General features: G+C 39.5%; 1 long non-coding RNA gene across 1 annotated transcript; it reads right to left on the reverse strand.

Moving 5' to 3' along the window:
* Nucleotides 1-5,249: 5,249 nt before the first annotated feature.
* Nucleotides 5,250-7,297, reverse strand: LOC109204108 (uncharacterized). Its single transcript, XR_002063666.2, has 3 exons — nucleotides 7,236-7,297; nucleotides 6,303-6,331; nucleotides 5,250-5,876 (listed from the first exon to the last, which is right to left on the reverse strand). It is a non-coding gene; the product is annotated as an uncharacterized LOC109204108 (long non-coding RNA).
* Nucleotides 7,298-8,067: the final 770 nt, after the last annotated feature.

An 8,067-nucleotide genomic window follows, 5' to 3' on the forward strand; every position in this document is an offset into this window, starting at 1 on the left:
ACGATGTGTTGCACATACTCAAGACGGTCAGTACTTGGTAGCTGTACACAGCCAGCACCATAGAAAGCCTGATAGGTTGGCAACGATGGCGTTTTCAGTTTGTGGTCTGAACGATGAGGAAGGTACAGTTTAAGCAGTCTTCCATAATATTGCTCTGGATGTTTTTCTTGTGAGCAGCGGTGAAATCTGATGATAGCAGGCTTATCATTTTTGCGCCTTTGCACAAATCCCATCTCATTGAGAAGGGGCAAAACATCTTTACCTTTTGTCTGTTGGCCATAGACAATCCTGCAAGTAGCAGCAAAGTCTGCCATGCGCATCTCCTCATACTCTGGTGTTTCAGGTCTGGCTTTGTATTTGTCATTCAAAGATGTCATCCAAACATTGGAAGACTCAGGTGTTGTGTTGTCCAGAACTGACAGGGGACGACTCATTTTCACTGGATTATCATCAGTTGGTATGAATATTACAGCACGTGAACATTGCTTCATGTGAAGACCACATGCACGAGCAACACACTCCTGTGCACTGATCTCTCGCTTCTTTGAATATGCCTGCATGACGGCTCTCATTTCATCGCACTCATTTACACTGTCCTTATGGGAGTTCTCAATGACAGTTTTCAGGTACTCAGATAGCCCGCCCTCTTTTTTTGATATATATTTCATTAAATAATTTGCAGCGCCGAAAGCATCTAGAACAAAGCTTATGTCGATATTACTGTTCCAGGCTTCAAGCAGATGTGGATTATAGCCGTTTATCCAAGAGTCTTTTGGATCACGCTTTAGTATGATCGTACTCCTTGTGTTCATTTTATTCAGGTATCGCTCATATTCTGCATGCGTCAACTTGCATCTTGCCAAGAGCTGCTCTAAACTCATGGAAGCAGTTTCAGGTTCATTTAGGAGCTGGTTCAGTGGTCTGAACTTGTTCTTTGCTGTTTCTACCTCCAGTTCATCATCCTCACTGGGTCTTGTGATCATTGTCTCATTGCAGGGTGGTTTAGGAAAACCAAAACGGCACCCGGAGGTTAAACTCCTAAAGCACGTCTTTGTGTGGTTCTTACTGTGTTTTTGCACATCTGTAACTTTCTTGTACAGTTCAGGTTGTTTATGTGGATCAGGCAGCTGAGCTGTGATGTATTTGTTTATAAAATCAACAACAGTTTGATCATCATCCTCCTCAAACACAGGAGCACCTTCTACCCACAGGAGACAGTGTATGTGTGGGCTTCCTCTGTGCTGAAACTCAACTCTGTAAAAGTAGTCAATGACTTTGCCAAGTGGCTGTGCAGGAGATAAGAGTAAATCTCTGAATAATGCCTCAACTCTCTTGTCAAACATCCGCATTGTTGTGACAGGATTGCTTCTCAGGATGTCGCACTTTGCTGACCAGTCGAGTCCTTCAAAATTCACTTGTTCACCTTGCTGCCTTGTTATTGCCTCAATCACTTCAGGCCAGCGCATTTCAGCAGCTGAAAATGTGCAAAAGAACGTGGGAGTTCCCAACTGTCTGATCATGGCAAAAAGATCTCTTGTGGTTTTCTCCCAATAGGCTGGGGTTCCTCTCAGAGGCTGCATGAATCTCACTGCATCTTTATTTCGCACCAGTTTCTCCACCTCATGTTTATCTTGTAACATGCCTGAGGTTATTTTTCTCCCATCTCTGGTCAGAGGCTTTGCCTTTCTTAACTGTATCGTCATGCTGGAAGTAGCCAAGTGTATTTCAGTCACAAACTGTGCAAAGAACAAATAGTTTGTGTCTTTGGCAAAACAATCATCAATGCAGAAAAGTCTTGATTTGAAATACCCACTGGGGGATACTTTGATCAGCCTTCTTTCATCAAGTGTGTTTTGGCCTGTAGGAAACTGCACAGGGAAGGCCATGGCCTCCAGTTTAGGTGTTTTGAAAAAACTTATTGGATTGTTTCTCTCTGCAGGAGCAACAGAGTAGATTCCTTCACTGAAACATAATATCTCCTCAGCCACATCAGGGGGCTGCAAACAGGACTCGAGTGCAAAACCACCATTAGTCAGTCCATCTGCTTGCTCTGAATCATCTCTCATCTGCTCATGTGATTGTTCACCATCACAGGGTAACGTGTCAATATCCTGTTCATTTTTATTTTGTGCTTCACATAGTGCATTTTTCTCACAGCTGTCAATTTCCATTAAATCAGCCTCATCATAATCGTCCTCATTCATGTTTTCATCATCATCATCCTCCTCATCTTCATCAGGAAGTGTTGGATCACACAGCTCAGCATCATCTCTGATGCTCACATCCTTATACTGTGGATGAATCTGCTTGAGTTTATGCAGTGCTTGCACAAGTTTAGACCAGCTTACAGTCTGAAACAGCTGATGACCTTTGTAAGACAAGCGTCTCTTCAGTTTTACTCTCATCACCTGAGAATTAATTCTCAATCGAGGCAATGCTTCAACAGTTTCCTGTACCTCTGATGGGACACAGACCACATTTCCTCTAATTGCTCTCTGTCTGCCTTTGGGAAGAGGAATAATCTTGGCAAATGGTATGCACTTGGCTATGAGGTGTCTCTCCAGTATGTTGAGATCAGACAGTTCAGGTGGAATATCAGCAAGATCCAGTTTATTGGCAACAGCAAGTGCTGGCATGGATCCATTTTTAAGATGATTGTGGCAGGTGTGACAAATCCACTCTCTCATCAGGCACATTGCACTGCTCATTTCTGCAGTTTTCATCACAAACATGAACAAACCGTCCTGTCAAACATGTTTCAACCACATGTGGGTTTTTGACATAATTTGACCTTGTGCAGGGTCGTACTTGGTTTGGAAATGAAGCCTTGAAGCATACAGTACATGGGTATGATGGTCCAGCTTTGATTTGTGATTTGAACACAGATATGGCCTCGTTGATCACACTGTTGTCACTCTCTTGGGTTTGTCTGTTCACCCATCTGTATTTCCCTTTTATTTTCATGGCACATCTCATGTTGTGCATAATTCTGAATGCAAGATTACTTTGATACCTGTCTCGCATTAGTTGTTTCATCAGTTGTCTGTGTCTTACTCTGAATGCGTTGTCACGTGCATAACGCTGAGTCACTCGAGATCTTTGCCTCTCTCTGAATTCTGGGCTCTCTTGATACCTTTTAGTGATATAGTTTTTTGTTTCTTTCTAAATTCAGCATTGTCACAGTATCGTCTTTTAATATATTGTTGTTGTTTGTCTGAATTCAGCATTCTCACAGTAACGTCTTTTAATATATTGTTGTTGTTTCTGTCTGAATTCAGCATTCTCACAGTAAAGTCTTTTTATATAGTCTCGTCGTTTTTGTCTGAATTCAGCATTCTCACAGTAAAGCCTTTTTTTATATTGTTGTTGTTTCCGTCTAACTTCAGGATTGTTTTTATATGCCTTGCTTGTGCAAGATTTTTTCTTTTCTTTGTACTCTTTATTTGAAGCATATTTTTGTCGTTCTTTCATCTTTTGGTTTTCTTTTCTCTGTTTTCTCAGTTTTTCTGATGCCATTAATCTTCTTTTCATTTTTTGTCTTCGTTGTTTATTAACTTTGGTCATTTTGTAGATTTTCTTTAAAGCAGTACAGGAAAGATCACAGGCTACTGCATTATTTACTGCAGAAGAGTTTAACTGGCTGCATGAAATGTCACTCAGTGGTAGGAAAATACATTCACTGGATGGTACTGATTCAGTTTGTGTACTGTCAAATGGTTTTACAGATGGTGTGTTTCTCCTTGTAGTAGAGGAGTTTGCTTCATCAACAGTTGTATCAGAGTGAGTAGGTGCCACAGCAGTGGCAGCTGTTGATCTGCAGACTGTGTCTGTGATAGTATCACTCAGGTTGACTGTGCTCATACTGTAGAACTGCACAGGCTTCAGTTCACAGGTACAAGAGGGTGATATCTCCATCCCTTCATAAGAATCTTGGAGCCTCTTAATCATGTCACTGAGGAGTGTGAATTTCAGCATCACTGCTGTACCACGATTACGTGACTGTAGTGGTAGAGGAAGACCACTGGGTGTTCTGGAGTGTGGGTCAAAAAAACCATATTTGCCTGATGTGGATCTGAACACTGCGATACACAATCCACTCATAATCAATAAGGCATACTGCACATCTGACAACAGGCAGCTCAGTCCTGCTTCTAAGCTGAGAAAGGTGTCTACTGCCTCCTCTGGAGGTTCTTCAAATGTTCCATACCGGGAAAGCTGTGTCATGTCAACATGATACATAGACCTGCGTGCATCAACTTTGTCTGGCAGCTCATCGGTTGCCAAATGAATATTTTTAGGAAATCTTTTCTTGGCCTCTTTGTACATCACATCACCTTTATCCAAGACCAGATTAAGATCAGCTGTAGTCATATTTTCATTTTCATTAAGAAAAGCAAGAAATATGAGAGAGTTACATGTGCATTGCTTGTTTCTGGAGTTTCCATATTTAGGATGAGCCTGGCTGTGAGATGCACAGACATGTGTTACAGAGGGCTGGTTTTCAAGGTTCACTCTTACTGCATGAGATGGTCCTGCCACATCACTGTGATGGCCTCTTTTCACAATATCAGCATAACCCACCTGTGGGGCACTTGACACCTCATGTTGTTCATTAAATTCATGCTGCAGTCCACTCTTTACAGCATCAGCATACGATACCTGTTGTACATGTGCAGGAACATGTTGACCTGCCTGTTTGACACTGTCAGAATTGGTCTTTGTAGACTCACTGTCTTCTGCAGAGCACTGAGGAAAATCAAACTCATCTTGTTCACATATTGGTACACTATGAATCTCATGGAACTTCTTCCAGCGTTGTTTTGCAGCTTGTGACTTTTTCCTGCTTCCTTGGCATTTTTACACAAGTGTTTCTCTTAGTCTTTAGAAAATACAATACAATACAATACAATTTTATTTATATAGCACATTTAAAAACCACAGGCATGCCAAAGTGCTTCACAGAATGAGTTAAGAGCAATAATAAATACAAATATAAAGCATAAAATACAAAATACACATAAAATATACTAACAGGCAGGTGACATAACTAACCAATAATACACCAGGCATAGTAGACACAACATAAAATATGTTAAAATATGTTTATAAAATAAGATTGGCACACACCAAGAATTGTTGGCTTTGTCTTTATATTTCAGTTTTTATTTCTCAGAAACAGTTGTCTTTGTTTAACAGTTTGTTCTTCAGTCGAGAGATTATGCACTCTCTTTATTGGCTTGGCACAACTTAGCAGCAAGCCCAGAATGAAAAACAGGTAGAGAGAAAATCTAGAAGAGAGAACAGGCAGAGCAGGAGAGACACGGCTGGGAAATCACAATCAAACCGTGAATTAGAGTTTTCTTTGTTTGTTCAGTTTGTTCTCAGGTAGAGGCAATATGCACTCTTTATTGCTTTAATGGCTTGGCATTTTTCAGCAGCAAGCCAAGAGTGAAAAACAGGTAGAGAGAAAATTTAGAAGAGAGAACAGACAGAGCAGGAAAGACACGGCTGGGAAATCCCAATTAACCGTGAATTAGAGTTTTCTTTGTTTGTTCAGTTTGTTCAAAGGTTGAGGCAAAATATGCACTCTTTATTGCTTTATTGGCTTGTGCATTTTTCAGCAGCAAGCCAAAGAGTGAAAAACAGGTAGAGAGAAAATTTAGCAGAGAGAACAGACAGAGCAGGAGAGACACGGCTTTGAAATCAAACCGCAATAAGATTCTTGGTTTGGCAAAATTTCTCACAAACCACAGGGTGAAATACAGATGGAAAGAAGGCAGAGACAACAGGTGGAGTAGGACAGAGGATAGACGGGATGGGGGGTTGGGATGTGAGAGAGAAGACTGGAGATCTGGTCCTTGTTCTTCTTCTGCACACTGTGAACAAAAAAGAAGAAAAAAATAATAATTTTAATAAAATGATATCACATGGTAATTGTATGAACTAATTGTGACTACTGAAAAAGGACAAAACAAATATTCAAGCTAAACTGGTGTTGGCTGCCATGTGCAAAAAGTTGCACAATTGGGTATTTTTTAAAAGAATAAATATTTAATTAAATTCAGCAATAATATTTTTAAATACAAATATGATTGAGTGAATCATTAACTAATCACATGTAGTGTGACTACAAAAATGTACGATAAAAATATTTTAGCCCAATTGTTAAGCTGCACTTATGTGTATTTATTATAAAATTGTGTTTAAAAGGTCTAGCACAAAGTTTGAACCCATCACAGCTTATATTAGTCAGATTATTTTTTTATTTTGGTCTGTTTCTCTTACAGTATGTGCACACCTACCAGGCAAAGCACAGGTGTCAGTCAAGTTCCTGAAAGTGTAAGATGAGAAATAATATGTTAGTTGTCTGTACAGTGTTATCAGACTAACAGAAATACAAAGCCCACACGACATGATACACTGAACTTATAGTCAGCAGGGTAATTATAGAGTAATATAGCACACTAGCTGACAGCAGCCATTTTATAATTCAAACTAATTAACTGAAGTATTTCCACTTATGTAAGGCTACTGTTAGACTGTTACTAGCCTTAGCATTGCTGCTAGCGCTAGCATTCCTGCTAGCATTAGCACTTCAGTCAGTGTTAGCACTGCTGCTAGCGCTAGCACTCTTACTGTTAAAACTGAGCCACAATGGCACTAATAAAGCTCATTTGTTACTTTTGTCTCACTGACCGCCAATAAATATCACAGGAATATCACAGGAATATTCTTTTTGTCAGTTAACAACTGCTAAGGCAAGTGTTAGCACTATAGCTACCGTTAGCATTGTTGCTAGCATAAGCATTGAAGCTAGCGTTAGCACTGCTGCTAACAGCAAAAGTCATAAAGCACTCTTACTGTTAAAACTGAGCCACAATGGCAATAATAAAGCCCATTTGTTACTTTTGTCTCACTGACCGCCAATAAATATCACAGGAATATCACAGGAATATTCTTTTTGTCAGTTAACAACTGCTAAGGCTAGTTTTAGCACTATAGCTAGCGTTAGCATTGTTGCTAGTATTAGCATTGAAGCTAGCGTTAGCACTGTTGCTAACAGCAAAAGTCATAAACCTATATAAATGATAGCGAAGGTTATTCTTGTTTGGCTTTCTTTAATCTTTGAACTCTATTGAACTTTAAAAAGACTTGATATGTGAGTTTAAATGTCAAACATGTATTTTTACCATCATAAAAGTAAAACAGTGCTGTACTGAGTGTATTGTAGTTACCACAGCAGAAAGCAAAGCGGAATGACAACAGTTGGTGCAGTGATTAGTTAAAGACCGATGAGGCGTTCAGGTAGTGCTTGGAAATTCGAGCATCAGTTTGAACAGCAATATTGAGGATATACATTCTGAGTCTTGTGTATTTTTTTTCTCTGTCTCTCTGTCTCTCTTTTGACAGAGAAAAAAAATACACAAGACTCATCAGCATACAAATTGGTACTTTTTCCTGAGTATAAGCGAATGAGTGACAAACAGAGAAAGAGGGCAACTGGCATTAAATGAGCAAATGAAAAGTATGTCATCTTGAACTGTTTTATGGGTTTTATTTTAAGTCTACTTTGGGTGTATTCATGAGGAGATATACTATACAGACTAAAAACAGAGACATTAAATGAGATTAGATTATTTAAAATGTGGGAAAATCCACTACAGACAGGTAGATGCTGTGAGCTTTAATTATTCAGTCAGAAAAGATTATTTTAAAGTCATCAACTGACTCCAACTGCACAGATCTGAAAAAAACCTGTGTGCAGAAAAGTCCACCAATACACAATCAGCTTGAATTTAAAAGGCCAATGAGAATGCTCTATTCAGTTGGCCTATTAATCTGTGGCAAAACCCTCTCAAATCTGACTTATTGACTTGTTGACTTAATCTAACTACAACTGCTTAGTTGTAACAGAAATTTTTAAGATGAATCTTGGCAGAGTGGCAGAGAGAGCTCGTTAAGCAGGCAGGTGTGAGCCTGGTTGCTATAGTGACTGCACCCAACACAGACATGCACCTCACTTTTGCTGCTTAAAATGAACAGAAAAGTCAGCCCGAAACAAATCCT

Source organism: Oreochromis niloticus, linkage group LG11 (assembly GCF_001858045.2).
Source record: "Oreochromis niloticus isolate F11D_XX linkage group LG11, O_niloticus_UMD_NMBU, whole genome shotgun sequence".
In the NCBI taxonomy this organism is placed as follows: Eukaryota; Metazoa; Chordata; class Actinopteri; order Cichliformes; family Cichlidae; genus Oreochromis; species Oreochromis niloticus.